This window comes from Cyprinus carpio, chromosome B3 (genome assembly GCF_018340385.1).
Source record: "Cyprinus carpio isolate SPL01 chromosome B3, ASM1834038v1, whole genome shotgun sequence".
Lineage (NCBI taxonomy): Eukaryota > Metazoa > Chordata > Actinopteri > Cypriniformes > Cyprinidae > Cyprinus > Cyprinus carpio.
Genome location: NC_056599.1, coordinates 7,471,470 through 7,481,789, shown reverse-complemented (window position 1 = coordinate 7,481,789; position 10,320 = coordinate 7,471,470).

Here is a 10,320-nt window from a genome sequence, read left to right as displayed (position 1 = left end):
TTCTAAACACTCACAGCAGTAAATGACTTTTATGAACTACTTTACTTTAAAAATTGATACTATTAGAGATAAAATTTGTAACCATTCAGCCATTAGCTACAGTACTCAATGTGTGATAGTGCACCTATATAGATCCCTTTGGAGGAAGAAGTTCCGCACTCATTCTCTACTGCCATAGGAGAGAAGAATCTGTATAAAACTTGTTAAGCCATATCTAAACCAACAAATATGTATATGGAGATATCACTGTGGAAACACGGTGTTAGCTTTCACTGTTGCGCTTGATATCTGCGCTTTATATTTCCTTTCTCGCGTCCGCAAATGATACCAATTTGAAAAACTGAAGGAATGAATAGTCGACATAAAAACTGATGGACGAAAGTAATTTCTACTGCTAAATTTGGAAAAAAAAAATGAGGTGTTAATTTTATAGGGCCTAAAAAGCTTCCATTTAATAACCTAGAACTACTAATCTAAGACTTTATTTGGCTGCCTGGCTTCAATTTTTTCGTCATCAGTTGTGGGAAACCTAGAGTGTTTATTGATAGCAATCTTTCCTTAGGAAATAATGCTTCTGGCACTTCTGTAAAACTGCATTTTTTCCGCATCTCGCGTCGATATCTTAAATTTACGGCCTATGCCTGCAGTTTCGTCAAATGCAGAAAGGTTAATCCGCGCGCTTAGGCGACCCCAAGGGGTTAGATTTCATTGCAATGTATTGGGTATTTTGTTCTGCACCGCCATAAACAAACTCCCACCTTAGTCCAAAATGTGAGCAGCGAAGTTCTTTACTAGAACTAGGAAGTAAGGACCATATTAGCCCTGTTCTGCCAATATTGACCTTCTATCAAACATCGATAGATTTTTGTAAAAATCTTGTTTATTACTTAGAAAGCCCCTGAATGGTTTTAGGCGGTTCCCAGTATTTGAATTAAAGTTTTGTTACATATAACTCCTCCACGGCCCCGGCCATGCTCTTCAAAACCTTGCCAGGCAATTTGATAGTCACTTAGAATATCAAAATCAACTATGTATAAAAGATCCTTCTCCCAGTGTCTAAACTCTTGAATAACCTACTCCACATTGTCTTGGGAGGCAGACACACCTTTGCAGTTTTAAATTCAGATTAAAGACCCATCTCTTGCACTTATTTTGTACATAGCACAATTAGAATATTCTTTCTCTAACATCCAAACTGCAAGCGATTTTTAGGCTGCATTAATTAGGTAAACCGGAAGCAGGAAACACTTCCCATAACAATTCCATGTACTTGCTACAGCATCAGGGAAGAATAGCATCTACGCTACTATTAGCCCGTTTCTCTCTTATCTCCAGGTCACTCTGAGCTACCAGATCCAGTCTGTATCCAGATCAGAGGGTCATCAGTAGCCACCCGATCCAGCACGATCCAGACCAGATGGTGGATCAGCACCTAGAAAGGACCTCTACAGCCCTGAAAGACAAAGGAGACCAGACACCAGGAGCCCCAGATACAGATCCCCTGTAAAGATTTTGTCTCAGACGACCACCGGGACAAGACCACACAGGAAACAGATGATTCTTCTGCACAATCTTGACTTTTTGCTGCAACCTGAAATTGAACTGCTGGCTCGCTTTGGTCAGAGGAGAACTCAACTCACTGAGCCTGGCTTCTCCTGTTTTTCTCCATTCTGGTCACCGCATGGAGTTTTGCCCTTGCCGCTGGACGCCTCTCTCTCTCGCTAAGTTGGCAGGTTTCCCACGATTTATTTTGTATGGGTCAGCCACAATATCAAACTGACCGCCACAGTTAGATTTTCCAAAAGGCTTAACTTCATTGAATAAACATGAGCACTCCACGTTTCCAAAATCAAAACCAATGGTGTTTATATCACTGTACTTCAGGAAGGGAAACCGACTGTATATTGTGAAAAATTTTCATTTCATTTTCATTTAGCTTGCAGCTGTACGTTTGATACAGCAGCGTTTAGGAGCTCAGCGCTTGGCCGTGGAGAATCCTTGGGATTCTCCCCCGGGCTCTTAAAGCCTCCTGCTGGCAGAAATGAATTTGGTATATATATGTATATATAAGGGGGTATGTCACAATAGTCAGAGTGTGGGGTGGCCGTGGGAAACACTGGTTGGGTCAGCCATTTACAGCGCATATTTGCTGACTTGATTGCAAAGGATTACCAGATACTATTTAAACTGAACTGAGATGATGACATCACTGAATTCAACAGATGAACCGTCTTTAACTGTCATTTTTGCATTATTGACACACTGTTTTCCTAATTAATGTTGCTCAGTTGTTTTGACTCACACCTTTTTTGTTTTAAAGCGCTTATATAAATAAAGTGACTTGGATCTGACTATTTTCATTAAGACAAAAGAAAGCCCTGATCCAGCCATATTTTTTGTAATCTTTAGGGCAATTAAGTAATGTCGACAGAAATGAAGCTTTGTCATTTGTTTTGACAGGCAAATAAATTTGCAAGAATATCTGCATAACAGTGGATTGGTGGATATTGTGCTTTCTAAAATATATACTCCCAAGGGCAGCATATAAAAAGAAAATAACATAGGGCCCAATACTGACCCTTTGGGGGCCAGCCAACAAAAAGAGGGCAGTAGATGATGAAAATTCACCACAAGATGAAATTACAGAAAACTTCTGTCTGTCAAATATGATTGAAACCATTTAAGGGCTATGCCCTTAATGCCGACATACTGTTCAAGTCTAGATAAAAGAATAGGGTGGTTGACTTAATCGTGATCAAGGTCAGAGTCAAATCCAAAAGGATTAAACAGCAGAGTTACCTGAGTCCATGTTAAAAGAAGATCATTAGAAACCTTAAAAAGAGCAGTTTCGTACCTGTGACGGGGCTTAAAACCAGAAATGAAAATGTTCATAAAACAATAAATCAATAAATAATTGAAGTTGATTAGCAAAAACAACTCCTCCAAGACTTTGATAAAAAAGGGAGTTTTCTAGATATATCTAAAATTAGACAAAATGGAAGATCCAAGAGAGTCTTTTAGTAGTGGCTGCAACAAACGGCATTAAGCTTAAAAACAGCTGGTAACAATAATCTTTGTCCGAGATATGTATTGACAAAGATACAATGCTTGGCCCAACAGCACAAAGACATCTTTAGCCAAGCGCAGCAGGAATACCGTCAGAAGAGGGCGCAGTTTGCAGGATCGTAGCTGTTTAACCATGTCAGAAAGACAGGAGAATAAATCTGCCCAAACTGCTGAGAAAGACAGCTAGGTGTGCTGGGAAGAGCTAGGGAGTTACTGATAAACCGTGGAGGTGGAAACTGAGACAGGGCACTCTGCATCCGGCCAAATATTTCAGAAAGTGTTAACATTTTTTTTAAGATGCAGTGCTACTACAACGGAATCACGTATAACAAGAGAGTTAAATACATTTGAGCTTCGTATAAAACAAGTAATATAAAATTTTTACTAGGGCTGTGGACGGTGAAGATTTTATCACTGACGATAGGAATCGCGGCATCGACGAGCAAAGCAGATGCCCTGTCGATAGTCAAGACAGATATTAGCTCATTCTCCTATTAATGTATTAAATTATACACAAGAACTATTATTATTTTATTACGCCAGCTCATTATACCGGCTATCAAACTGCCTCCCTGCTATTTCACTTCTGCACTGCATTTCTCTCACACACACACACACAAGTACCAGTGAGGATTAGAGCCTGTAGTCAGAATAAGTTGTAAAGTTGACTCGATGTTAACTTGTTAAATCCATTAAATGAAAAGAGAGATAGAAAATGAGTAGAGTTGGTGTCCTACACATTTAATGGCTGGTACACGGTAACGCCGGGCTTCTTTTTTCATGTAATACAGAGAGATTAACTCTTTCTATGCATTACAAAATAAAGAAAGACAAAATATCATATGCAGAGTCAACCATCACCCATAGTGGTTCCCTTACCGCCACTCACCAATATAGTGCGCAGTATAGTTGGCGGATCGTCTCTAAAGGGCACCGCGCTATAATGATGCATGCAAAATACATAGTTTTGGCTGTTACAAAGTTCTGATCCACAAACAGAGATCTATTAATATTCGCCTCGTAGATATATGTATTTCATTGCACTTAACAAGTTATCTGAACGGCTTCCTATATATGTGCATTTAAACGCAGCCTTTATTGAGTTTAATGCCAGTTATTTTAGAATGCATCTCATTCTTGTTTCTGTGGTGGAAGGCTGGCTCACATGCATGCCTCGGGTCCGAGCGCCAGGCGACTGATGCATCAGTTCAATTCAACTTTTACCTCCAAATATATGAACTTACCTGTTTTGAATACTTTAGCTTAATAGTTCATTTATGTCCAAATATGCGTTAAACTGTTGGACTTAAAATGAAATCTACTATTGATTTTCACCATTGACTGATTTTACAGAACATTTAGACTGAGCAATTTCCAGCGCGAGATAAAGTAAATTTTGTCACAGGACACGCTGAGCAGCGACAGTTGTGTCCACTATATATGAACTAGGTGTTTTTAAATATTGCATTTGTATATTTAACGTTATTTATCAGTATTGAAATTATTTTTTTCGATTATTGATTCCGCATATTTTCTCATGACCTTAAAGTGTTTAAACACCATATAGTTCTGCTATGACTAGTACAGATAATCTCTCTCTTTGTTCTCCCATAGAATCCATATTATCGTAGATCGCCGATTCACGTATTGACGATATGATCGATTTGAAAATGCACCATACGCCCAACACGTCAAATTCCATTTTGTGTTGCTCAAAATCAGAGTTTTCCATTTTTAAGTTTCTTAAATTCCATTTATGCACCTATCAAAACAATATTATTCCATTCCCAAATTCCATAAAATCCATGCTTTTATTTTTTTCTTTCCCAAATTCCGTTTCTTTTTATTTTTTTAATTTTTCTTTCTGGATTGCATTTTTTGTTAGAATTTTTCTAAATCACATTTTTAATGGTTAAATTAAATTGTATTAATCAAAAGCATGTCTAATTAAAATCATAAAACTTAATTATTTCTCATTGATAAAATGTACCAAAACGCTTAAAAAAAAAAAATACGCTTAGGCCCTCTAGCGAAATGTTTTAGTTGTTTCTTCACCATATGTTTAATTGTTACCTAATTCGTGTTTTAGCATGTCTAATATTTAAATGCATAAAACAAACTACATTTATTCAATTTTTTTCTAAAATAGCCTTATGAAACGTTTAGTTTTTTTTCCTTGGAAATTCTGTTGTGTATTTACATTGTTCCATATCAAACGAAGGCATAAAACATTCATTTAATTTATTTTTTAATTATTGAAAATTAAGCAAACTTTATTTTTTTGGCAAAACAGCGGGATTACTATTAAAATTAAAAACATGGAAGAAATAAGTAGTGGATTATTCCTTAAAAAAAATAATGTTTGTTTCATTTATAGTAGTAGTAGGCTGTGTACACTTGGGCGGAACAATAATACATTTCTCTGGCAAATACTATTCTTAAACTAAACCAGATTTTCGGACGGGTTGCCATGAATACCTTGTTGTGCCTCTATGAGGCGACGCTGTCAGTTATATGTATATATAATAGACAGAATAAGCATATCGGCCTGCTGTCGTCTGGGAATGGAGGTGAGGAAAGCTCTAAACTTTGTTAAATACACTCAAGATACTGTTTTTGTTGTTCCTCTGTTGGTCTGATTGCTTCTTTATTTGTTCCCATTTGTAAGCCGTGCTGATGGGAAAGTGACTAAGCAACAGATTAAATGTAAAATGCAAATGCAATCCACGCTTATTATTAGTCTGGTTTCTCCTTTGATTCCTGGGTCACTGCATACACCAGATCCAGTCCTGTTTCCCAATGGCCAGAGGATCACTGCAGCTCACCTTCGATCCAGCAATGTGATCCCGCTTCCTAGATGGTGGATCAGCACCTCCAGAAAGTGGACCCCACATTCTGGTGACAGCCGTGAGAGTCTCAGGACCAGAGCCCCAGAGACAGATCCTGTAAAGACCCTTTATCTCTCGATCGCACTCAATCGGGACAAAAGACCACAGGAAAACAGATGATTCTTCTGCAATAATCTGACTCTTTGTTGCAGCCTGGAATTGAACTGTTGTCTGTCAGTCAGAGGAGCAACTGGGCCTCTAACTGGAGCCTGGTTTCTCCCAAGGTTTTTTCTCCATTCTGTCACTTGATGGAGTTTTGGTCTTTGCTGATGCCCCTTGCTCATGAAGGTTGGGGACACTTCATTTACAGTGATATCGTTGACTTGATTGCAAATGATTACATAGATATCATTAAAACTGAACTGAGATGATTGATGAAATCTCACTGAATCTTAATGAGATGAACTGGGTTTTTTAGAATCCGCCATTTTTGCAATAATGACTACACTTTGCTTTTCCTAATTAATGTTGTTCAGTTGCTTTTTGACGCCCATCCTGTTTGTTTAAAGCGCGTATAAAATAAAGGACTTGGACTTGACTGTTTATGTATCCAGTGAGCTTCTAGGTTTTTTTTTATTTTTATTTATTATTTTCTTATATTAGTCTGATATTGACATTGGTGACAAGTGGATTGCGAAAATTTATGGCATCAAACCCCAATATCACAAAAAACCCATAAAAGAAATAATAAATCTATGTCACTGACATGTTATCGTGATATAAAATTTCTCATATCGTGATATAAGATTTTATCATTGCCCACCCTATTTTCACAGCCAACATGAAGTCATCTTTCACCCTCTGTCTTTTTCCAGTCCTTTAAGCCACAACCGTGTTTCCTTTACCAGTGGTTGTGGGGTGAATCATTCCTAGAGTCTGGGGTTTTGATGCCGTAAGATAGACAGTCAAGGCCTTAATGTTATGCTCAGAAATAAGGTCCATTGTGTGTCTATCATGTAAGCCACCATGAGGTCTGCACATTCCATTCTCTACAGATTTGCTATACATGCAAAGTTTAATTAGATTGATTACAATAGTAGAACAATTTAACACTATTAAATGGCTATATTCCTGCATGGGATTATACTGGATAATTACTTGAAGAATTTATGTGCTTTGACGATAATAATTCATGACTACCATCTTCGTCCTGGGAAAAACGGAATTCATCCACAGTTGCGAACACTCGCCAAAGTGCCAGATGCCACTGAATGTGAGCATTTGGCCCCTCTCAAGTCAGTTATGATGGACGGTCTGCAGTCAGGCTGAGACCCCATGATCGCGCAGATCGAGCTTTCCTGAGAGCAGTTTCTGACAGTTTGTGCAGAAATTCTTGGTATGTAAACTGATTCGTTGTAGCAGAAGTGTCCAGGGTAGCTGGTCCCAGACCGATCTGGAGGCAGTGACAAAGCATGTGGAGGTCCTGGGCTTGCAAAAAAGGTTGCTATTGTTGTATCTGTGGTTGTGGAGGGCCGTAGTTGGATGTACCTGCCAAATTCTGTTAATCTTTTGGAGGACGGCTTTAGGTAGAGAAATGGAACATTCAGTTCACAGGGCAACAGCTCTGGTGGACATTCCCAGTCAGCATGCCAAATTGCACGCTCCTTCAAAAGGTGGGGATTCAGGCATTGTGCTGTGTGATAAAACCGCACATTTCTGGAGTGGCCTTTATTGTGGCCAGCCTAAAGCACACCTCATAGTAATAACTATAAAGGTTCTAATCAGCATCTTAGTCGCCAAATAACCTGTGGAGGGGTGATGGATTGATGCATAAAAGGGAGAAGTGTTCACTAACAATCGATTTCTAGAATGGATTTGTGAAACAATATTTATGGAGAGAAATAGGCCTTTGTGTAAATATATAGAAAATGTCCGAACCTCTGACTTCAGTCTAGCAGAAAATGGGGGCAAAAACAAGTGGTTAAGCAAGCAGAGGTGCCTATTGGTTCCAGCAATTTGGACATGGAGCCGAGGTGGAGAAAGTGTTTCTGATATCAGAGTTGCAGGAGTGCTAGGAAGCGGAGCAGAAGGGGCAGCTGGGGAAACACTTGAGTGGAGGAGATTATTAAATGCTTGGAGGAAATTACTTGGACTTCCTCTAATCCACTCACATGACTTCCCGTCGGACACCAATTTCTGGCCAAATGTGGCTTTCTTTTTGGTACTGACTATCATCCCACAGGATTTGGCCAGTAACAGCTCACCACTAGCATGTACACAGGTGTTCACAAGCAAATTCCAGCTTACTTTTTTCATCAATAAATTCTTAAATTACCTCTTTGTAAGGTCCACGCCTCGGTCCAAGGAAGTGTATCCAGTGCTGGCTGAAGGTTTCCGTATGTTCGTCTTCAGCTGTGAGTTATTCAATTTAAATCCAATTTAAATTCTTAGCTTGACCCTAATTTAATTTTGTTTGCCTGCTTCTATTATTATTATTGTTGTTATTCTTCTGACATTTGATTATTCTAATTTAATTCTCTTTACTTTATTTTACTTTCTTATTAATTAGAATCTATGTCACTTGTGGGAAAACCCCCATCGACGGCCATTCCGAATGTAAAGCCCCATGATCACAACTTGCTAGTCTAAACATTAAAGCCAGAGGTGTTATGCACTAATACTATTTAACAGGCTTCGCCCATGCTTACCATTAATATTAGTTTGTTTCAAAAATTTGCTGCTAAACTGCTTTTTAGATCTTTGTTTCAGTTGTTTCTGTGATGTACTGAAATATAATACTTCATACGTTTCCAAAGGCTTTTATCGACAATTACATGACATTTATGCAAAGAGTCAGTATTTGCAGTGTTGGCCCTTCTTTTTCAGGACTCCTCGCAGTTCGACTAAGTATGCTCAATCAACTTCTGGGCCAAATCCTGACTGATAGCAACCCATTCTTTCATAATAACTTGGAGTTTGTCAGAATTTGTGGGTTTTTGTTCGTCCACCCACCTCTTGAGGATTGACCACAAGTTCTCAGGTGGGATTAAGATCCACAGTCAGGCCATGTGGACTAAAATTTCAACATTCTGGACCCCGAGCCACTTGCACGGTGCTCCATCATGCTGGAAAATGCATTGTTCTTCACCAAACTGTTGTTGGATTGTTGGAAGAAGTTGCCAAGCTGGAGGGTGTTTTGGTACCATTCTTTATTCATGGCTGTGCTTTTTGGCAGAATTCGTGAGTGAGCCCACTTCTTTGATGAGAGAAGCAACCCCCACACATGAATGGTGTCAGGATGCTTTACTGTTGGCATGACACAGGACTGATGGTAGCGGCCACCTTTTCTTTCTCCGGAAATGCTTCCTTTTCCAGATGCCCCAAACAATCGGAAAGGGGCTTCCATCGGAGAATATGACTTTGCCCCAGTCCTCAGCAGTCCATTCACTATACTTTCTGCAGAAGATCAATCTGTCCCTGATGTTTTTTTTTTCGAGAGAAGTGGCTTCTGTTGCCCTTTCTGACACTACCAGGCCATCTTCCAAAAGTCTTCATACCTCACTGTGCGCGCAGATGCGCTCACACCTGCCTGCTGCCATTCCTGAGCAAGCTCTGCACTGGTGGCACTCCGATCTTCCGCGAGCTGAACTCTCTTTAGGAGATCGTATCCTGGCGCTTTGCTGGACTTTCTTGGACGCCCTGAAGCCTTCTTATACAAGAATTGAACCTCTTTCCTTGAAGTTCTTGATGAACCTATAAATTGGTGGATTTAGGTGCAATCTTAGTAGCCACAATATCCTTGCCTGTGAAGCCATTTTTATGCAACGCAATGATGGCTGCACGCTGCTTCTGCAGGTCACCATGGTTAACAATGGAAGAACAATGATTTCAAGCATCACCTTCCTTTTAACATGTCAAGTCTGCCATTCTAACCCAATCAGCCTGACATAATGATCTCCAGCCTTGTGCTCGCCAACATTCTCACCTGAGTTAACAAGATGATTACTGAAATGATCTCAGCAGGTCCTTTTTTAATGACAGCAATGAAATGCAGTGGAAAGGTTTTTTGGGATTAAGTTAGGCCAGAAGGGAAGGAGGTCTCCTGCACCTCCACTCTGTGGGGTGTCTCGAAGAAGATGACCCGTGTTATGTTTGTACTTCTGTTTCTCAGGAGATCAAAGTTATCGGAGTTTTATTTTATCATACACCTTTCACTATATCTTGCCCACCATCTAGTAGCAAATATTATTTGATTTTTGGCCCGATTGCCAAACTTGCTGATCCTGCAGTAAACAATTGAGAAAGTAAATGAATATTGAACTGGTTCTCAGTAGTTAATGTTCCTGAGGCTTTTCCATGAACGTCAATCAAACAACAGAACACAGAGAAAAATCAATTTTTGTAGCTTTAACACAGATTATTAATT